We start from the raw sequence: 23,360 nt of genomic DNA on the forward strand, positions 1-23,360 counted from the left end.
TGGAGGCCAGGGTGACAGAGGTAACTTATAGAGTCAGGATTAGAGCAAAGATCCTGATCCACTGGTGCTTGTGCATGACACTTGGCCCCACAGCCATGTTCAGCCTGATACACACCATGATGGAGCTATAAGACCTGTTTCCTGAGTTCTCCACTCAGTCTAGACAAAGATGGTACCACCCAGAAAGTGGAGGCTACCTGAGTGAGCGGGAGAAGCTTTCTTCTCTTCATAGTGTGTGTACTCGCTGGCTATGTCCATGTCAGAGCAGGCTTCCAGCTCATCAGACAGGAAAAAGGTGCTGCTGGGAAAGCAGTGGGAGTCAGACAAAGCATGGCTGCTGGAGGGTGTGAGGGACCGAGCATCCACCTTGGCCTGCAGGACTTCAATCACTTTCTCCTTCTCCTGCGGCTCCCTGCTGAGCCTGGTGGGGAGAAGGGGGACAACAGGTAAAACCAGGGTCGCCCAAACCAACCTGACCTGACTGTGGCTCATAGGAAAAGCCAAGTAAGCCAAGGGGACCATGCCTGCAGAGAATAATAAAAATAACCCACCTCTGCTTAGGGATGGAGCGTAGGTGGGGTGTAGATGGAGAAAGAATAGCTACCCAGTGCTCTGGCCACATAATATGCTGAAGACAAGCAAAGACATAGCTAGCCCTCCTTTTAAGGCACTGCTGCTTAATGTATGATCCCTGGAACAGTTGCAGCCTGCGAACTGTTTGTTACCATCTCCAACAAGACAATTATAAAAATTGAAAGCAAGCATTGAGAAACGCAGAGCAAACCATTGTTCCAGCATCCAAGAGCATGATAAATGGAATCATATAGTTAACTGAATTCAGACCATGTATGTTTCTATGATGGATTAGAAATAAAAACAAAACAAAACAAAAAACAACACTGTGTCCTTCACTACAGATATTTTCAGAAGCATTTATGTAGTCTGAGACACAAGCATGACACAAAGAACCCCAACTAGTGGCTACAATGGACTCTGAGCCCATATTTCATTGATCATTATATGAAGCAACTCACTGAGAACTGGGTTCTGAGGCACTGCAGCCTTCTTGTGATCTACACCATCTAGGCCTCTTTCACCAGGTCCTGTTATATGATTCCTTTTTTCCCCCAGGGCAATTGAGTGACTATTAAACTAGCTGTCAACCCAACTTGGGGCAGGCCAACTTTGCAAAAAGCTCATTCTGCTTATTAAACACACAGCAGGAAAGCGGGACCCTTAGTGGGGCAGAAGACTCTTGAAACCTAGTTAGTTCACTTTTAGCTCAGACTGTTTCTAGGTTACTAAGCCTGGAGAATTAATGTGCCAATGTGATTAAACCAAAAGGGAAGGAATAATTTAGTTAAAAACAACAGTGAGGTGTTCAATGAATGCATGAATTCAATACATTTAGCACCTTCCTTTATTCCCCTTGATTTGTGGAGTTGCCGCCACCCTTGACCCTTTGGGCCTTAGTCCCAATCTCTTTCCCAGATTCCCCTCTGAATTACCTGAGGACCAGTGGCTCAAGTCCAGCTTGATCTTTCTCACTTTTTTGATCCTCAGCAAACCAAATTTAGAAAGAAACAATAAGAAATTAGGCTGGTCCCACTTCCCGCATTACAAATGCAGGAGCCTATCTGGAGACAGAGTAGTGAGCATTTCATGTGTGCATCCAGAACAGTTATTCTGGGAGACCTCAGCTTGTGTCTCTAGAGAAGTGACCTCACTGTCCCTGACCTGCTGGTCACCATCATGACTTCCTCTGCCCTAAATCAGGGTAAAACATTTAAAATGTCTTTTGTTCCATTAACCATGAGGCCCTTGCCCAGATGCCCTGTGGGACACTCCAGCCTCCGAGTCCTGGTGCAGACTAGCTCCCCAATGCATATGTCCCACCACAGCTTTCATGCAGAACCTGCACTGGTCTCTGAGGAGATGACAAGAAGCCCTGCCCCACCTCTGCATCTGCCACCAGGAGGTGGGCTAGGTGGCTCCCAAGTCTGATCCTACTTTACTCCTTTGGATATTCTCTGGAAATTCTGAGTAGAGGACCCCAATAATAACCAATGTAGCCCTTGAACTACTGCAGCCAGTGCCTAAACCATGTATAAAAGAGCATGGCGCTTTATCCATATATGGAGTACCTTCACGTACATTGCTATGCCATAAATGGAGGCACCACAAGGATAAGGCATTTAGCAAGTTGGAGGCAGCATCCAGGCTAGAGCTTGAGTCTTGCAATTCTTAGCTCGGGGCTCTTCCTCCTATAACAAGGCCCTTCCATCTCATGTCCCCTACTCCCTCTTAGCATCAGATAGATGCTGCCCCTGCCCCACAGGTCACATTCCATGAGTGGTGAAGTTTCTATAGTTGTAACCATGGCATCTCCAGCCCTGTGTGTTCCTCTCCATGCTCCCCACTGAGCAGTCTTCATTCTGTATTAGCCCCAGGAAATGAAATAGAAACAGGATCCTAGGTTAAAAAGTTGCAGTGGAGATGTGGTGGCCACCAGGGGCTGGAACTATGGGGGTGACTGAGAGTATTCCAAAGCCCTGTGGCCAACTTACTGGTGCTGAGTTTGCTGGTGAGCCTCTCTGTCAGCTGGCTTCCCTGGGCGAGTTGCTCCCAGAAGCTCTATCCCAAGTAGTAGTCAATGTCATTGCTCCTTAGGAGATCCTCAGAAGATTTCACTGTATCTTTTGCATGCCGGGTGATAAGATAACAAATACCTCTCCCTTCTCATGTTTTTTGCCGTAGGTGAGACAGTTCCCAGGCCTGATCCTGAATCAGGGAATCATATTTCCTAATGCAGGACAGAAGAGGAAAGAGTAAGTATGGAAAGAATGGATGCTAAGTTATGGAGTTATGGGGGCTTCTGTAGAGATTTCTATGAGAACATCTCTAAGGAACTCCCCCAAGCTGAATTCTGGCACATAAGCCATAGGAGGTATTTAAGAGTAAATTCTACCTTGATAAAGTATTGCATTAAAAAACTTAGTATGGGCCAGGTGTGGTGGCTCACGCCTGTAATCCCAGCACTTTGAGAGGCTGAGGCAGGCAGATCTCAAGGTCAGGAGTTCAAGACCAGCCTGGCCAATATGGTGAAACCCCTCCTCTACTAAAAACACACAAAAATTAGCTGGGCATGGTGGAGCATGCCTGTAATCCCAGCTACTGGGGAGGCTGAGGCAGGAGAATTGCTTGAACCTGGGAGGTAGAATTTGTAGTGAGCTGAGATGGCGCCACTGCACTCCAGCCTGGGTGACAGAGTGAGACTCTGTATCAAAACAAAACAAAACAAAACAACAGCAAAAAAATTTACCATGCCTCTGTTCTTCAACTGTTATGATTTATCTAGGGACATATTTTATATATATTAATTAATTAATTATAATATATATTATATATATTAATAATATTTATAATATATATTAATAATACATAATATATATTATATATAATATATATTATTAATATATATTATTAATATATATACTATATATATATATATATAGTATATATATATACTATATATTATTAATATATAATATATATTCATAATATACTATATATTATTAATATATAATATATATTCATAATATACTATATATTATTAATATATAATATATAATATATAATAATATACAATATATATTAATTATATATAATATATATAATAATATATTATTATAATATATATTAATAATATATATATTAATTATGTGTCCCTAGATAAATCATAAAGTCTGTGAGAATAAAGATAGTTCTTCATTTTACATCCCTTACAGCACCAGTATCACGTAGATTCACAGCTGTTACTCAATGAATAATTAGAATCATTTCATCCTAAGTCTAGATAGAACCTTTCATGTCTTCTGTTTTAACCACCACCTGATGCCTGAATTTCTTTTATGTTATGATACTGTGGCTGACTGTATTTTGCAATGATGGCCATCACATAAATTCTCATACCATCAACTGATGGGACCCAAAACAAGAGAACCTAAGTGAGAACCACCCAGCTGAGCCCAGTCAAACCATAGAACCATGAAGCATAATAAGGTGTTGTTTGAAGTCACTAAGTTTTAGAGTGGTTATTACTTAGCAATGGTAACCAGGACACAGCAAGATGAATGTCTGTGTTTTCAACACAAAGTATCAATAACACTTATAACTATGGCAAATAGCATTGAGAGCTTAATACATGCTAGGCACTATTCTAAGCACTTGTATTAAGTTTTTTTTTTTTTTTTTTGAGACAGAGTCTTGCTCTGTCACCCAGGCTGAAATGCAGTGATGCCATCTTGGCTCACTGCAACTTTCACCTCCCAGGTTCAAGCGATTCTCCTACCTCAGCCTCCTGAATGGCTGGGATTACAGGCATGCACCACCACATCCAGCTAATTTTTGTATTTTTAGTAGAGACAGTATTTCACCATGTTGGGTATGCTGGTCTTGAACTCCTGACCTCAGGTGTTCTTCCGGCCTTCGCCTCCCAAAGTGCTGGGATTACAGGCACGAGCCACCACGCCTGGCCAGCACTTGTATTAATTCATGTAAACCAAATATCCACCCTTTGAGATGAGTTCTCTTATCATCCTCATTTAATAGGTAAAGACAAAGGCTCAGAAAGGTTAAGAAGGTTGCCTGGGTAGTAAGCATGAGAGCTAGGCAGTCTGATTCCAGTATTACTACTATACTATACCATATATACTATTACTTTACTAATATATCCCTAAGAGGAAATCCCGGAGACCCGGTATCTCCCAGATACTGGGACATCATCCTATGCCCTCCTGGTTGCCTACCTGTCTTTTCTGCAGACCTATATCTACCATTTAAATCAGTGTCCTTGTGAATACCCAGACATGTTCTTTTTTCCAACTGCCTGAGCTACCCTACGCCAAGCATGAACTTACACATTTTCAATCAAGAAAGTGCCCAAACAGTGCCATCCTTACCCAGGCCACAAGGCTGATCTCAGCTCCTCAGCCAGCTTCCCTTCTAGTCCATTTTTTGGGAGCTGGGCCTACAGCTGAGATACTCTCTGGATGAGATTCTCCAGGTCCTTTTTGGCCTGAAGCCCTGGCGAGTAGAAAGCCCCAGTGCCATCAGACAGCCATACCTCAACCTCATCAGGGACACTATGAAGTGAAGACCCCTCCAGGGTGCCAACAGCTCTCAGCTTCTGAGGTCTTTCCAGACTAGATGAATAATCACTTGTAACCAAGAGAGACCGGACCCAGCCCTTGAGGTTTTGAATGACCTTGTTGGCATTCTGCAGCTGGACCTTCAGATCTTTGATGTCATTTCATAGGACCCAGATGTTTTCTGACTTTCCATATACCCAGAAGTCTTCCTGCTTCCTTAGCTTGTTCTCCAAGGGCTTCCTCTCAGAGGAATTAGCCAGCGTTAAACCCTGGCACCCCTGCTCAGAGCACAGCCCCTCCATCAGGACAATTTCCTTGAGGCTGTTGTGCTCCTCACACTCCGAAAAAAGACAAAGATGTCTTCCTAAATGAAAGTTGGATGTGCTGTTGTGGCCACTGCCTTTGAGAGGAGGCAGGTTTGGTCATGCGGATAATAATCGCTAGGGAAAAGTTGAAGTAGTACTTTATTCAACCCTGACACTGTACTAGGCATTCAAATACGAATTTTCTTATCCTCCTTATACCTACAAGTTAGATTTCATCACTTTCTGTTTTACTGACCAGGGAAACCAAAACTTAAAGGGAGGTGGTAAACTAGCTTGTTCTAGATCACTCAAACTAGCACATGGCAAAGCCAGAATTCAAATCCTCCAATGTCCTGTGTTCCTTCCACACACACTGATGTTTCTTAAGACATTCACATGGCCTATCTATTTAGGATGGCCACAAGTATGTAGGACAAGCTATTCCTGCATGCTGAAAGTTAAATGCTCTCTAAATTTTACTATAATTTAAAAGTGTATTGGGTTACAACTGTGTGAAAAATAGGCATAGGAAAATAAGACTTTGAATAAATATATCAGCATGTTAACATCAGTGTATTAGGGCAGTGGTAGTCAGAATGAGAACTAATCCATGGCATTTTACCAGATGCCAGGCACTGTTCTAAAGCATTTTATAAGAATTTACTCATTTAATTGACATTAGTACCTGATGGGGTAGGTAGTTCCTTTATTACTATTTTAACATATGAAGAAACTGGGGCATAGGAAAGTTTACAAATTGGGATTTGAACCAACCAGTCTGGCCCCAGGATCTTTTCTCTTAACTGCCACACTACACTGCCTCAAGAATGAGAGAGATTGTGTTTTTCTTCTCTTCTGGTTTTCAGTGTGGTGGGTGGCCCTATAGTTGTAGTCTTTTTATAATGCAAAACAAAATTATTTTTAACTCAGGGTTTGCATGTTTCCAAAACCTCTTCTGGTCTCTTAGTAGGCCTTAGTATTTCTACAATAATCAGTTGGATGGAACTTTATATTATTATTATTGTTATTAGCAGTATGCCAAAAACTAATTGTAGAAATTCAAGCTTATACTCAGCCTCATTTTGGGTAAGAGTTCTCTTATTAACCTCCTGTCCTCCTCTTCCCCGCTACTTGTCAGGTGTGGAACTGGCCAACAGAACCCAAATGTGACAGCTGACTCCAGGGAGGGGTGAGCCCCACATCCTGTGCTCTTACCAGGACTGGTGGTTTCCTCCCGTTCAGCCTCATTCTTGCTTCAGCCACAAGTCTCATAGCCCAGGTACTGGATGTCCACATGGACCTGCTTGCTGTCCTGCTTCACCGAGGATTCACCTGCTTGGGAAGAGACAGCAGGTGTTAGAGAATGTCTGAATTTCCCACATATGCCCTCAGCCTCAATGGCACATACCCTAACCTTTTGGGGCAGGGAGGGCAGATCCACAGTGGGAGAGAAGCTTCTCTGAACTGGTGGGAGAAGGGACCACCAGCTCCAGGAAGCAGAATTTCTTTCCACAGGAGGAGCCTCCATTTGGCATTGATAATCTCCCCTTCTGATAACCCAGGCTTTAGTTGGGACCAGATAATCTGTAAGTCAGGGATTGTACACTATCATCTCCAGCAGCCCCATTGAAGCTGGCAAGTGCTTTATCTGCAGGGGTTCAATAAATGTTGAATGGAGCTAAACTAATTTAGAGTCCCAAGACCCTAGACCTATACTGTCCAATAAGGTACTTAGTAGCCACATAGGGCCACTTTATATTAAATTAACTAAAATTAAATAAAACCAAATGTCCAAGTTGCACTAGCCACACTTCATGTGCTCAATAACCACGTTATGTCTGTATAGAACATACAGAACTTATAAGACACACAGGCTAGTTCTTTACTAGTAAGTCATAGTTACTTACTAAGTATAACTCTGTATTTCTCCAGCTCGTTAGCCTGAGCAAAGACAGTGGCTTCTGATAGCAACAGCTTCTCCTGGAGATCTTGATAGCATTGTTTGCATTGTGACAGCTGGGAGCGCAGGTGCTGGGTGGACCCTGGTAGGCTAAACGCTGACTGAGGCCCAGGGTCATGAGGCTGGGACCGGTTATCCAACTGTGAAAGGGATCAGGACAGTCTGAGGTCAACCCCATGCAGTGATGAACACTGCCCCTTCTGAACCCTGTGTACTTTACTCAAGTCTGTCACAGCACTTCTCATGCCATTTGGCAGTGACTTGCTTTCCAGATGGAGCTCCTGGAGCACTGGGATAATATTTTCTTCATGTCTGTATCCACAGCACACAGCACAGCACCAATCAAGTCTACAGAGGATCTCTCAGGAAATGTTTTCTCAGTGGTCAAAAAGAGAAGGGGTGGAACCCTCCACTCATCTCCCCTCGCATTGTGTCCCAATGATTCTCTCAGAATCCCTGTATTCACCATTTTACTGAATCTTCAGCATGGCTCCTTGCCTAGAGAGGATCCCAATAATCCATCTGAGGCCCAGGAACAGACGCTTGTGATGAGATTTGACAAAGAAATGGCAGTGATAAGGAAGTGATGTTATTACATACCACTTGTCTGGGCTGCCTCATAAACTGATGCATCCCTATGTTACAGCAGTTACAACATCCTGTTAAAGTTACCTGTTTGCGTGCCATCTTTCCTTACCATATTAAGTATCTCAAGGGCAGCCATTGGTTTTATTGCCCCATGCCAATGCCTAGTGTGTTATCTGAAAAATTAAGTACTCAAGAAATATTATGTTATAAAAGTCTTTCTAAAAGCTGAATGTAGGCAGAATATTATTACTATAGTTTGTGGTACAAAGAGACCCTTCTCTTGGTACCTCCTGATTCACATGGGGGAAACTTTTATGGTAAACACTGACATATTGAGCCCTTCTCCAGTTGTTTTCCATTCCACCTAAGCCCACACTTACTTGGTGGGCATCCACTGGGAAGGTAGCCCCAAGGTCAAGGCTCTGGGGTCCGGGGCAAGGCCTCACGGTCACATTCCCCTCCTCTTGGTGTTGGTGCTTCCCAGGAGAACCAGCCAGTTCTGTGTTTATTCTGTCGATGGTGCTGCTCAGATTCAGAAGGAGCTCTGGAGTAAGTTTACTATTCCCTTCCTTGCTACTCAGCACAAGTTGTTCTTTGAGGAGGTTGATGATATTGTGGGCATTCTTCAGTTTTCCCTGGAGCTTTCTGAACTCAGCCTGAAGGCTACTCTCACTCAGACCATCTTTGGCTACCACAGTCTCAACCAACACCTCGCCCTTCTCCTTGTCTTCCTTGATCTCCCATCCATCAGACATTGCTTCTCCCATATGCTCTTTCAGCTCTGCATTCTCAAGGCAAAGGCTCAGCATGGTGTTCCTGCAGGAAACACATAATTGAGGGCTAGGTTTGGTCCTGACAACAGTTCCTAATAGTATCTCTTACCCACATCTCAGCCCATGATAAACTCAGACATACCCCAGAGCATGAAGCAACCTGAGACCTACAACAGCTCCTTAATTTTATATACAAGAAAGCCAAGGCTCAGGAAGAGTAAGAGACTTGCCCAAACTTCCACAGCTTCTTGGTGGCAGCACCATCACTAGAAACCTTGGTCTCAAGACATGCAGGCTAGTTTTCTTTACTTGTGCCACACAGCCTCATATGTTCTAATTTTTAGTAGCCTCTGGAATAAACAAGAGTACTTACCCTGTTAAAAAATAAGACCTTTTTTGTAACAAATTTATTGTTATAAATTTTGCAGTTCTATTATTTATCATCAGTCAGTTTCAAACCATTGGGACTTAGGAACACAGAATAAATAAATAACACTAATCAGAACTACCAATACAATCAAAATGTACTTAGATAATTGTTTGCTTTATGTCTGGCTCACATAATAGAGATAACCTTCTTAAGAGCAGAACTGTGTCTGTCCTATTCACCCATATCCCCAGTGCCTACACAACTGCCTGCCACATAAATCATTCATATTTGTTGAAGAAATAAAATTGACCAAACAGCTAATTTTCACCAAGACATTGCAGATAAATTCTTTCCACAACAGCAAACTCATACCAGGGTTGAGTGAAAGCAAACATGGCTGTAGCAAGTCTATTCACTTCTTTGAGCCTCAGTTTCCTTTTATATAAAATAAGGATGATAACATTTACCTAGTGGAGTTAGCAGATGCTTAAATGAAATTGCATATATGGTAAGGCTAGCTCAGGGTCTAACAGGGAAGTCATTCAATCCCTGCTGTACTAGCTGCAGACCTGAGAAATACCAACAGCAGAATCCCATAAGGTGCTTGTTTAAAAAGCTGTAGAGCTAAGGCCTATGAATCCACATTTTACTTAAGTTCCACAGGGGATTTTTTTTTTTTGTAGTCTTAGTAGAGACGGGGTTTCACCGTGTTAGGATGGTCTCAATCTCCTGACCTTGTGATCCACCCGCCTCAGCCTCCCAAAGTGCTGGGATTACAGGCGTGAGCCACCGCACCTGGCTGGGAGTCCAGTTTTCTGTCTGTTTATGTTAGTGGACACAAGAGGTGATAGATGGAAAAGTGTGGTAATAAACTGGCAGTAAGCTGGTGGAGTATCCAATAAACTTAAACACTATTTTTTGAATTGAACTGAAATTGTTGTGTTGTGAAAATGAGAGAGTTTATCCAAAGAAAGATCTGGCTTGGCCAATAGGATGGATGGTGGTCCTCACCATTTAGATGAGGTCATGACCATGGGATCTCCATGATGAGATCAGTGTCATTATAAGAAATGGAAGAAAGACCAAAGTGCTCTCTCTCTCTCTCCACCACGTGAGGACAGAAGGAGAACGTAGCTGTCTGCAAGCCTAAGTGTGCTAGGCAGGGCTAGAAACAGGTTTTAGTGATCGTTGAAACACCCAGGACAGTGCACTACTCTTTGGGAGATTCTGTGCTGTGAGGTCAATGTGAAGGGTGATTTCCTTGTTGGGTTCAAGTTTATGACTCAGCCTGGACCTAGCTTGGCTTCTCAGCTAGAGAAGAAGCATGATTCCATGTCACTCACAGCTCCTGTCTTGGAAAAAGTCATAATGACTCCCAGTACCAACACGTGGGGCAAACTCTGGATTTTTCTCTTCAGTTTAACCTCTCCAGGGAACTGAGGAAATAAATCTCTCTACTATTTGAACTTCATCAAAAGACTAATATGTTAATATTTTGACCATCAATATTTCCTTAAATTAGTCTACTCCTTACATAGCTAATACATCAAAGCATATTAACTTAGGAAATTGGATTCTCCCTAACAATGAAATATTGACTGCAGGCATTATTAATCTTTTTTATATCACATTTCCTTCAAATGCTTTATATATCTTCAAGCAGACAAATAATAGTATTATAATGATTACAAGACCGATCATTACTCTTTTGCCAAAAAAACCAGCGACAAAATACTAACTCAGTGGACCAACCTTTGTTTCTTCATCATCTCTACCTTGATTCTGTCCTTTTATTTCCTCTTTCTTCTAATTCTGCTTCTGCTTATTTGCTCCCTGGATTTGAACTTTACTTACCTAAACTACCAGTTAGGTTACCTTCTCAGAACCACTAAGGCAGCAGTTTGAGATTGACAATTGAAGATTTAGAATTAGAAGAAAAAAAAACATGAATGAATTTGTGATGTTTTATTATAGGGGTTTGTAATGCAGGTAGAAAGACCTTTTTCAGAGTTAAGAGTTTGATCCAACAAATGAGCTATTTTGATATTTATAACTTTGTTTAGTAAAAGTTTCCTATAAAAACATTTGGCTTGGATGTCTTTGTTAGCTTTGAGTCGACACTTGAAAAGGCCGCTTGGAAGTTTCTAAGTCTTTCTGGATACTCTTTTCAGTAATCCTCCAGCGAGTTGCGAGAGAGGCATTGGTTGTTCAGTAGTAGAATTCTCGCCTCCGACGTGGGAGAGCCGGGTTCAATTCCCGGCCAATGAAAGAGGATTTTTTCACTTCACTGTGGCTCTTTACCCGTCTTCCCTGCAAAATTATACTGCGTAAGCTAATAGTGCACTTAGGGGCTTGGCTACCACAAGGTAAAGTGAGGACAACACTCCCCAAAGTAGGGGCAAAAGACATTCAGGAGACTAACCCAGGACCTGTGCAGTCGTTGGACTCAGCAAACCGCTCAGCAAAGTGGCAAGCACGTAGTGTTTCTGATGAGTCACTGCAGTTTTGATATTGGTACCTGTTAACTTTCATCTATTCTCTGGGCGGATCCCTGCAAACCCAAAGAACCATCAGGTTTCTGATTCGCGTGCTGGACCTTGGGCTTATCGCTGAGCCACTATGGAGAGGATCAAGAAATGAAGCTCCTGGAAGGAGAGAAGCTGGGGACGGGGCAGTCACCTCAGAGGTCCAAGAGGCCTCAGCGGCCCAAAGAAAAGGGAGGTGTGTGGGGAAGAATCTGCGTGGAGATGAGGGGAGCGGCGGAGACTGGTCCTTGTGCAGAGGTGGCCAGTGGACCCTCGGGGCTGTACCCCAGACACCGCGAACCGAATTTGCTAGCATCGTCAGCAACCTCAGCCTCCGCGTGTTTTGTGGGTCCATCGGTGTTCCGCGAGGGATTCCGTGTGTCTGGCAATGTGTGTCAACAGGTGTTGGCCTGAAATTTGGCCGGGCACGGCGGCTCACGCCTGTAATCCCAGCATTTTGTGAGGCCGAGGCAGATAGATCGCTTGAGGTCAAGAGTTCAAGACCAGTCTGGCTAACATGGAGAAATCCCGTCTCTACTAAAAATACAAAAATTCGCCGAATGTGGTGGCATGCACCTGCTATTCCAGCTACTTGGAAGGCTGAGGCAGGAGAATAGCTTGAACCCGGGAGGCGGAGGTTGCAGTGAGCCAAGATCAGGCTACTGCACTCCAGCCTGGGCGACAGAGCGATACTCTGTCAAAAAAAAAAAAAAAAAAAAAAAAAAGGGGGGGGGGAGCAAAAGAAGGCAGTGTTGATGGGACAACGAGACCTCCCAGGAGGCTTGTTGTAGAGGCAGTGGCAGGATCCTGAGAGATGAGATTTTTTAAAATTATGTAGCAGAATGAGGAGAGAGAAAAGGAGAAACACATGAAAGAGAGAAAAGCACGAAAATCTGCAGACATCCAAGAATAAAGCAGAGAAAATAGTGTGAGTGTTTTTACATTAAAAAAAAAAAAAGAAGTACAATGGTTGTCAGCAGGCTTTGTGGTCGTGTAGTGGTTAATACTTGTAGCTGTGGTTGCCGCAACCTGGGTTCTAATCTGAGTCACAGTAGTGTTTTCTATCCTGCAATTGTAGCTCCAAGACCTGTCATTTGCTTTGCCTTTAATCCTAGCAGCCTCCAGAGAGCAGAGTAAACCGCTGGCCCAGAAGGGGGCCAGCTTCTGGAGTTTAGCCCACAGTGCATAAACTAGGGGGTGGCCTGGCCAAAATGAAAACTTGGACATGCTCTTTGTCTCACAGTGGAGGAGAAAAAATTCCCATAGGTGAAGATGCCGCCTCTCAAGGGCCCTTTGTCTGTAGCTTCCACTGATGAAATAATGCGGTTATAGTCTTTTTCGGTAGAGAAAACGGCTGTATCAGTTGGATTTTTTAAAAACACAAAATGAGAACGAGCTTTTAATGAGTTTACAATAAAATCTAAACTAGTTGTCATGGTCTACACCGGCTTGCCTCCATTCCCCATCCATTAATTTTTATGAGAACAGTAAATTATTACTATTATTCTTGTTTTTGAGATGTAGTCTTGTTCTGTCACCCAGGCTGGAGTGCCATGGCTCAATCTTGGCTCACTGCAACCTCTGTCTCCCGGGTTCAAGCAATGAGAACAGTAAATAAACTACAGTTCACATAAAGTGCACAAATCTTTAGTACAATTTGTTTAATTTTGATAAATGTAATCACCGCCCAGTTCAAGTTATAGAAAATTACCATCATCTGAGAAAGGCCTGTTAGAGCCCCTTTCCAGGCAATTCCCACCCTGTGTCCTCTTAGTTAATCACTATTCTGATGTCTACTCCCATAGGTTACAATTGCCTGTTCTTAAAGTTCACATGAGTGAATGGACATATCTTTTGTATCTGGCCTTTTTTCTGCAGTTATGTTCATATACCCATGAGATATATCCACGTAGTTTCATAGGTCACTTCTCAATTTTGGTGTTATTGAATTCTTGTGATGAATATTCTTCTACAAGTCTTTTTGTGCACTTGAGATTCATGGAAGTACCTCAATTGCTGGGTCATGACCTGAGTATAAGTTTAACATTAGTATAAATTGCCAGTCTTCTAGAATGTTTTTCACCAGCAATGACAGTTGAAGTGGCACCAAATTCTTGTTAGCATTTGGTGTACCAACTTTGTTAAATGTAGCTATGCTCTCAGACCAGTCTGGCCAACATAGCAAAACCCCGTCTGTAGAAAATACAAAAATTAGCCAGGCATGGTGTCATGCACCTGTAGTCCCAGCTACTCAGGAGGGGGAGGTTGCAGTGAGTCAAGATTGCACCATTGCACTCCAGCTTGGGTGACAGAGTGAGATCTTGTCTCAGAAAAAAAAAAAAAAGTAGCCATACACTGGTGAGTGGTTAGTGGTATCTCAGTGTGGAATTAATTTGTACTTGCCTAATGAGCAATACTATGAAGCATATTTTCTTATGGCTTCCAGCATATAAGAAATTCTCCTTTTAAAGGCCTATTTGAATATTTTGCCCAATTTTATTTGGCTTAGCTCTATATTACTGATTTATGAAAGTTCTCTTATATATTCAGGAATTGAGTCATTTTTCAAACAAATATATTGCAAATGACTTTTCCCAGTCAGTGACTTGACTGACAACTGAAAGCTGTCAACTGAAAAATCACACAATTTATAAATTTAAAAAGGAGATTTTATTTTTTATAAAGGGTTACAGCCTGCAAGTGGCCATTCTGACAGACTGGGAGGCATACCCTCCTGCTGAAACCCGACAAGTAGGTTTCCAGGGAGGGGTGGTGGGGGGAACAGGGATTTATGTTGATCTGGTTGGCCAGATATACATATTCAACAGGGAATAGTTGGAGCTCTGAATATGCGTGAAGGGATCCTGCTGCATGCATGCTGAGCAAACATGCCTGTTACATGCAACCCATGTTCACTTTGGGGTGGAGACAACATTTAAATACCTTATAATTAGGCCTTATGCTTCAAAAGGTGAAGCAGGGACACAAAGACAATCAAGTGCATAGCCTCTGTAAACTGTCCAGAAGCAATCCACAGCCAGCGGTCTCTTACCAAGAGAAAGTTACTGAAATCAGTCTCTTGTCCAATCAAAGAGGTAGTTATGGCTTCTGTAGGGAGGGCTCAGTCGGTTTATGGTAAATGGGTGAGCTGCAAGTGCTTCACCATTGCTTATCTCAAGCCCAGTGCTTGTTTAGCTAGAGAGAAAAAGGAAAAAGAAAAAAAAAACTGTGGCAATTAGAACATAGTTTCTTTTATAAGTTGAGGGGTGCATGACTTAACCTTGCCAGGCATGGCCTTAGGTCTTGTTTATAATACAGTATCTTACTACGGTAAGGAGTCTGTTCTCGCCGCCCTTCTTTCCCGTCAGAAAGGGATCCCTTCCGGACAAGACCGAAGTGAGCAGCTGGTTTTCCCTACGTGTCCTTCCGGGCCTGGGCGTCTCGGCAGCTCAGGCTGACCCAAGACCTAACTCCCGGCGAGTGCGACTAGCAGGAGCCTGGAAGAGCGCGCGCACCGGGGTGGAGGTTGGGCGCCGGGGGTGGAGAACCGCAGTCAAACCCTCTTCTTCCCCGTGCACCGCGCACCGGCCCCTGGTGATGCCGAACGAATTGGCCCGTAAAGCTTTTCTGCAACCGAAAGAGGCCTGAAGCTCCAGGAGGGGTGAGAGGAGTCTCGTTGAGCGAGCCCAGCCCTCTGCCTGGCTGGCCCTTGTCAACAGGCTCGGAAGAGGCTGATTTGGAGAACAGAACGGAAGAAAAGACCTAAAGGTTTCGAATCTCGTGATGTGGAGATGTTAAAAGCCTCAAATCTTAAGGTCCGACTGTGAGGGGGAGCGAGGGTGTCTGGAGCTGTATCCACCCTTGAGCCTTCACCTGGAGAGTCCTCTGCACCTGGAGAGCCTTCACCTGGAGAGCTCTGCACAAATTCAGAGAGCAGGACTATGCTCAGCAATGGTTCTCAACAGGCGGCAACTTCGCCTTCACACGCCTCTCCCATCCCCGCTGGGACACTAGGCCACGACTGGGGGAAGCGGGGAGGGAGAATGTTAACCCCCTGGCATGTATTTAGTCAGCGGAGGCGAGGATGCTGCTAAACACCTTACGATCCACCGCGGGAGGGCCCCTCCCCCACCCCGAAGTAGCCATTCCGCGGAGGTGGAGAAACTCGCGTGTAGATCAATGCCCACGCACTTGGCCGATGGGAAATCACGAATTGGTGACCAATTGGATCTTGGATCTGAGGAAAAAACTCCAGCATCAGAGGGAACTCTCAAAGTTTTGCCTGGAGCAAACGGAGGGGTGGCGTTGCTATCGCCTAAGATGGGAAAATGGCAGGCGTCACAGGTTGCAGGGGAAGGTCGGAGATCAGTTGAGGGGCCCGGAGCCTTCCTGGAAAGGGTTTCCCATCCAGCCCGTCTCGGTTTCCGCATCCGTCTGATTCCTTATGATGTTGAGGGTGCCAGGGTCTGATTCCTTTATGATGCAGAGGGTGCCTCCGTTTCACCCCGGGCGCCTCCCGGCTCCCGCCTCCTTCTGGCAACCTGGTGCGCTGCTCCCGACCTGGCGACCCGCGACCATCTTGTCAGTTGCTGCCGCCTCGCATAGGCGCATCTTTAGGCCAGTGGTGAGCTGCGGCCGGGTCGCTGCAACTCGCTCCAGGACTCGGGACTCGTGGCCTTGGTGTCCCTCGCGGAGCCCTCGGCGTGTCGCCTGCAGGCTCTTTTTTTGAAGAAAGCAGGGAGGGAACAGCCTTGTGAGAGGACTCCAGGAGCAAAGAGCGAACCTCACAAGGCCCAAGTCCTCCCAGAGCACAGGGAAACTGTCCATTCAGACTGAAGATGGGAGAGAAAGTAATCAGCCTGATCTCCCTGGTGGTTTAGTGGCTAGGGTTCGGGGCTTTCACCACTGCGGCCCGGGTTCAATTCCCGGTTAGGGAACGTTTTGCACTGGCCGCCCTCCAGCAGGAATTTCCCTTTACTACGCTGTCAGGCGGCCTGCTCCAAGGGCCAGATGCAGAACGGTCTCCACAGAGAGGGGCAAACCCGGGGCGAAGGAGGGCAAGTCGTGGTGGACCACCTCTTAGGACACACCGCTCCTATTTATCTCCGTGTCGGTCATCCGCAGAAGCGGCTTTAGAGAGCTACTGAGCATCTCCTTCAGGTGTACACAGCCGTGCAGAGATGCCAGCCCCCGTGGAGCTGCACCTAATAAGCCCACCCTCTTTCCCGCCGCCGTCCCGGAGGCACCTATCAGGCTGAGCTGGGAATAACTAAAAGAGAGGCCAAGCCAAGTCGTGGCGGTTGGGCGTGCCCTGGACACGGGCACCGGCCAGTCAGCGGAGCCTCCTCACCTTCGTTCGCAGCTAACATGCTCGTTAGGCCTTCGGAAGAGGCGACCGGAGGCTATGCCCGCGAAGTTGGGAGGAGGGTGAGCGGCGGGTGAGGTCCTCGAGGGCGGTCTGGTTTGCTGATTGAGCGGTAGAGGGAGGCGATGTTCGCTGACCCAACAAAGACAGCAGGTGGAGTGGGCACAAATGGAAAACTGTGGTCGGTGCCCTAAGCAGAAAAGGCAGATGTCAAAATCAGCACTAGGACGTCGAAGCGATGGTACCACAGTCAAATCCCACAGTGTCTACACTCTACCAAGCACTTGGGCACGCTCCCCCTTTTCCATTCAGAGGTTGCTGCAGGCACAACGCAGAGTAATAACCACTATAGAATCCCAACGCGCCCCACACCTACTGCAGTTGTTTTGATTCCCCACCCCTCTTTTATTTATTTGTATATATTTTTTGAAAGACAGAATTTCGCTATGTCGCCCAGGCTGGAGGGCAGTGGCGCCATCTTGGCTCACTGCTACCTCCACCTCTCAGGTTCAAGCGATTCTCCTGCCTCAGTCTCCCGAGTAGCTGGGACTACAAGCTTGAGCCTCTACGCCCAGCTAATTTTTGTATTTTTAGTAGAGACGGCTTTCACCATGTTGGCCCAACTGGTCTCGAACTTCTGACTTCAGGTGAGTGATCCACCCACCTCGGCCCCCCAAAGTTCTGGGATTACAGGCGTGAGCCACCGCGCCGGATCCCCCGATTATTACTATTTTTTTTATGTAAAAAATTTATGCGATTTTTACTTCTTTATTCTTGGACAGCTACAGGTTCTTGTGATTTTCTCTCACGTCTTCTCCCCGTTTCCCCTCTCCATTCTGATACGTATCCCATCTTCTATGCATCCAGCCGGTGCCCTCTGCACGGGCATCCTGGGCTGTCCCATTGCCTCGTCCTGGTCTCCCCTGCTTTCTCCCTCCTGCTTTTCACGTTTTCCCTTTTGACTCCCCTGCCTCTTTCCCGCTCCCGCCCCACCGACCCCATCTACTGAAGCCGAGTTGAGTGAGGGGAGAGCAAGTGGAGCAGATGATTGTCTGAAGGCGGCGCAAAAAAACAGAAAGAGCTACCATGAGAGCCGTCGGGGCGTTCAGCTTCCCTTGGGCCCTACTAGGCTCAGGCTGGGGTCGCAGATCCAGGCATTTCCAGAGGCACTGGCTTCTGAAGCAGGCGAGGGTTAACGGAGGGTGAAGGCCATTAGGCCGCCCTTCTGGTTTCAGAGTCAGGCAATGCGCGCGTTTCCAACGTGCAACAACAGGATTAGTCGACTCGGCCTTTCCGGTTTTCCGAAGCTTTGTAGTCTGCACGCTTGTCCTGCAGAAAGCGAATAGCAACCCCTAGAGTTTAGTGATTGCTTAATCTGTGTTGAGATGAATGCACCCAATTGAGGTTGTCTCTGTGGCACAATTGGTTAGCGCGTTCGGCTGTTAACCGGAAAGTTGGTGGTTCGAGCCCACCCAGGGACGTGATTTTTAAATGTTGGTAGCTGTGGCCAGGCGCGGTGGCTCACGCCTATTAAAAGTGGCCGACGTAGGGGAAACCTCGCCTGAGCTCAGAAGTTGGAGACCAGTGAGAATCCCATCTCATTAAAAAAAAAAAAAAAAAAAAAAAAATTGCAGTTGTTTCTCCTCAGGCCTATCACTATATTTAAAAGTGAAAGGCTCTTCCCTTATCCTTGTGTCTTGTGCATCCTACGAGGACACAAAGCAGAAGGTCCCCCTCCGAGCCTCCTAGAAAATAAGATCCCTCCAGAATAAACTAGGTTGTTTGGGAACCTGAAAGAAACTTCGAAAATTCTGCCTTGCTTTCCATAAAAATTAACCCATCACAGTCTGCCTTCAACTGGTATACCTCTTCACATTACTCCTCTCCCTGCCTTTATGCTATTGTCATGCATTTTACTTTACACGTGTTATAAACCTTACAATCCATCTTTATTACTTTTGTTTAAGGAGTCAGATGTGTTTTTGTTTGTTTGTTTTTATTGTTTTTAAGATGAGTCTCGCTCTATCGGGCAGGCTGGAGTGCAGTGGCACAATCTTAGCTCACTGCAACCTCTGCTTCCCGGGTTCAAGCGATTCTTCTGACTCAGACTCCTGAGTAGCAGGGATTACAGGCATAGGCCAACACGCCAGACTAATTTTTGTATTTTTAGTAGAGGGGCGGGGAGGTGGGGGGGCGGTCACCATATTGGCCAGGCTGGTCTCCAACTCCTGACCTCAAGTGATCCGCCCGCCTCAGCCTCCCAAAGTGCTAGGATTACACATGTGAGCCACCACGCCCGGCTAAACAGTCAGATGTTAAAATTATGTATTTGCCTATGTAGATGTCATTTCTAGTGTTCTTTTTTTTTTTTGTACATCCAGATTTTCATCCGGTGTCAGTTTCCTTCTGCCTGGCGGACTCCTTTAACTTGTCTATTAGATGTCTTAAACTTGTGCTATCATTCACTGATGCCGTGTTCATTAAAAAAAAAAAATTGTTACCATGAGTTGTATTTTAGATATTTCAATCATTCATGGCTTTGTGTTTCTTAATATTTTTTCCTGCAGTGTCTAATCTGCTGTTAATTGCATCCAGTGAATTTATTATCTCAGATGTTGTAGTTTTTAATCTCTAAAGTTTGATTCTGACCATTTTTATATATTTGATACCTCTGCTTAATTCTTTGGACCCATAGAATATTGTCATAATAACTGTTTTAAAGTCCTGTGTGTTCATTTTTTTTTTCTTTTTTTTTTGAGACAGAGTCTCACTCTCGTTGCCCTGGCTGGAGTGCAATGGCGTGATCTTAGCTTACCACAACATCTTCTTCCCGGGTTCAAGCAATTCTCCTGCCTCTGCCTCCTGAGTAGCTGGGATTAGAGGCATGCACAACCATGCCTGGCTAATTTTTGTATTTTTACTGGAGATGGGGTTTCATCATGTTTACCAGGCTGGTCTCAAACTCCTGACCTCAGGTGATCTGCCTGCCTTGGCCTTTCAAAGTGCTGGGGTTACAGGCATGAACCACCATGCCTGGCTGTCCTCTCTGTTAATTCTAACATTATGTTAGCTCTGGTTCCATTTTGATTAACTGATTATTTCCCCTCTTTATGGGTCATCGTTTCCTGGCTCTTTGCATAGTTGGTATTCTTTAATTGGATACTGGACATTGTGAAGTTTACCTTCTTGCATGCTGGCTATTTTTAAATTCCTTTTTTTTCCCTTGTGAGCAGGAAGTTATATTTTATAATACCTATAAATTGTCTTGAATTTTTTCTGGGGTGCGCTTAAGTGACCTGTAAACAGTTGAATCCTTTTGGATCTTGCTTTTATGAACTTTTATGTGGTTCAGGAGTAGTGCTCAGTCCAAGGCTGATTATATCCCATTATGAAAGCATTATGAATTATGCATAATTCCAGTCTGGCTGGTGTGAACAGATACTGTTTTCTGCACTATGTGAGTACCAGATGCAATTCCATGATTTTCTTGGATGTTTCTTTCCCTGGCAGTAGTCAGCTACTCTTTTCACAATCATGCACTGACTAGTGCTCTGCTGAATACTGGTGGCAGAAACTGTACATATGCCCAGATTCTCTCTCTGCTCAGCTCTCTCCTCACTGGATCTTTGTACTATGAACTCTGTCTTGCTCTCCCCAGACACTTCGCTTCACTTCCTCAATTCAGGGAGTCTGCCACCAATCCTTTTCTTTGTGCCTAGCCTGGAAACAATTCTGCAGCAGGCTGGCATTGCCTTCCATCCCAGATGGAACTCCAGAAAAATGAAGGGGTTCAGTGTAACTGAAAACAGTTGAGCCATTGCATTCAGTTTGAACCAGTTGATTTGCATGTCTGTAAAGGAGTCTGGAAAATGAACCCTAGGCCTAATGTGAATGGTGAACAAAATCAGATCTAGAAGTATTGAATGTATTATAAGCTAAGCAGACTTTTTTAAACTAACAGCATTAGTGATTCAGGTGGAATTTCTTCCTCTTCCCTAGGTTCGGTTTCTGGCCAAAACATGTAGTTTCTTTTCTTTTCTTTTCTCACTGTCAACATAACCTCATTTGTTGCATCTGTTGGAGTCTTTATTACTCACCTGGTGAGTCTGGTCTACATAGAGATTGAGCAGCCAGGAGCAGGGCCACTGTGAGCTGAGGAAATGTGGGAAAGAAAAATCCCATTGGCCTTTTTTTTTTTTTTAGAGGAGTCTCACTCTATCACTCAGGCTGGAGTGAAACCTCGGCTCACTGCAACCCCCGACTCCTAGATTCAAGTGATTCTCCTGACTCAGCCTCCCCAGTAGCTGGGATTACAGGCACCCACCACCACGCCCAGCTAATTTTTGTATTTTTAGTAGAGACAGGATTTCACCATGTTAGCCAGGCTGGTCTCAAACTCCTGACCTCAGGTGATCCACCCTCCTCGGCCTCCCAAAGTGCTGGGATTACAGGCGTGAGCCACCGCACCCAGCCCCACTGGTGTTTTTGGAATAAGAGATAGTAATACATTGTCTCCTCATCAACGTGTCTGCCTTGGGGGCGGGGTTGTGATACTGAAGGAATTAGTGCTTGGTCTGAAGTGCAGCAACAACCCATCCAGCCCACCCCACTCACCTTCCAGAGTGGGAGGTAAGTTCTGGTGTGTTTCTATGGGTTTACAACCTTTAGAACTAGTAACCTTTTCACATTCGTCTATACTCCTGGTGGATCCATGAAGTCCTGGCAAAAAATCATAAAGTCACAGTTGATCCATGACATTTGTGCTGGGCCTTGGGCAGAAACTGGACCTCCAGGAAGATGTGTATATCTGGAGTGGGCTGGCAGAAAGCTGTGAGGAGAGTCCTTGGACCTTTGACCTGGGTAAAGGGCAGATCCCTGAGGGTTCAGATGCCTTGGTCTGCAGCTACACCAATGCTGGCCACTCAGTGGTTCCAAGCAGCAGTCTGGCACCCAAGTGCCTAAGCGCTCCCTCCAGAGAAGACAAGGCAAACAAGTCCTGGATGCAGTGACCCCAAACCTGTCAAGGAGAATAGAAGGCAAAAGCAGGAGACAAGGGTGGGAAAGTGGGTGAGAGCCTTCCGGGACCTGTACACCATACATTGGGAATTGTGTCTATTAAAACTGTTGGTTCCTGAAGCCTCTGGAGGGTGGTTTGGGCAATTACAGTTTTCTGAGAAAGGTTATTTGGGGGTAGGGAAATGTAAGCATTGTTAATATAAAAATATTTGAGGCAGAGTCTCACTGTGTCACCCAGGCTGGAGTGCAGTGGCATGATCTCAGCTCACTGCAACCTCTCCCTCCTGGGTTCAAGTGATTCTCCTGCCTCAGCCTCTGGAGTAGCTGGGATTACACGCACATGCCACCATGCCTGGCTAATTTTTGTATTTTTAGTAAAGACGGTGTTTCACCATGTTGGCCAGGCTGGTCTCAAACTCTTGACATCAGATGATCCGCCCACCTCCATCTCCCAAAATGCGGGGATTACAGGTGTGAGCTGCAGAGCCCAGCCTAAAAATATTACTTTTGTGGGGCACAGTGGCTCAGGCTTGTAATCCCAGTGCTTTCTGAGGCTGAAGTGGGTGGATCACCTGAGGTACGGAGTTTGAGACCAGCCTGATCAACATGGTGAAACCCCCATCTCTTCTAAAAATACAAAAATTAGCCAAGCGTGTTGGTGCACACCTGTAATCCCAGCTACTTGGGAGGCTGAGGCAGGAGAATCACTTGAACCTGGGAGGCAGACGTTGCAGTGAGGCGAAATGGTGCTCCAGCCTGGGCAACAGTGAGATTCCATCTCAAAAAAAAAAAAAAAAAAAGAAAAACAATAACAAAAACATATCTATCTATCTATTCTTAATTGGTGTGAATATGGAATATTGACTCCATATCCTTGGCTTGAGGTCCAGATGCAGCTTCAGATTGGTTTTCTCAGGCAAATCAACCTGTTCCACAACTGTGCTCCTAGAAGGAGAGCAGCCAAGCAGGACCCCCAGGAAATAAATCCTGAGCCATCAAAGATGTAATCAGTTATTCATTGTCAGCCCATGGAGAAATTCAGGCATTAGAAGAGAATGAAGAGAACTTTGTGAGATTTCCTGATCTAAAACTTAACACTGTTGTGTTGCCCTCAACCTCCCTTGCTGAAATGATTGCCCGGTGAAATATGTGCCCTTCCCTCCTCACCACTGTGACTAGCAGGACAAGGAATGAGGTGTGGTTCGCTGTGAGCAGATTTGTTGATTAGTAATGGAATTCCTTTCAAGTTTCTTGAGAATCACCTACGGATATCCAGCCTTCAGAAAAGCAAGGGTGTTGCTGCTCGAC

General features: G+C 45.1%; 1 non-coding gene and 2 pseudogenes across 1 annotated transcript; 2 read left to right on the forward strand and 1 right to left on the reverse strand.

Annotated features, from left to right (window-relative positions):
* LOC457255 (myomegalin-like) overlaps positions 1–9,541 on the reverse strand; it is a 32,785-nt pseudogene extending 23,244 nt beyond the window's left edge.
* A 4,788-nt stretch (positions 9,542–14,329) lies between these two features.
* LOC107974017 (uncharacterized) lies at positions 14,330–16,460 on the forward strand (annotated as a pseudogene).
* A 1,983-nt stretch (positions 16,461–18,443) lies between these two features.
* Positions 18,444–18,517, forward strand: TRNAN-GUU (transfer RNA asparagine (anticodon GUU)). Its single transcript has one exon. It is a non-coding gene; the product is annotated as a tRNA-Asn (tRNA).
* Positions 18,518–23,360: the final 4,843 nt, after the last annotated feature.

Source organism: Pan troglodytes, chromosome 1 (assembly GCF_028858775.2).
Source record: "Pan troglodytes isolate AG18354 chromosome 1, NHGRI_mPanTro3-v2.0_pri, whole genome shotgun sequence".
NCBI lineage: Eukaryota > Metazoa > Chordata > Mammalia > Primates > Hominidae > Pan > Pan troglodytes.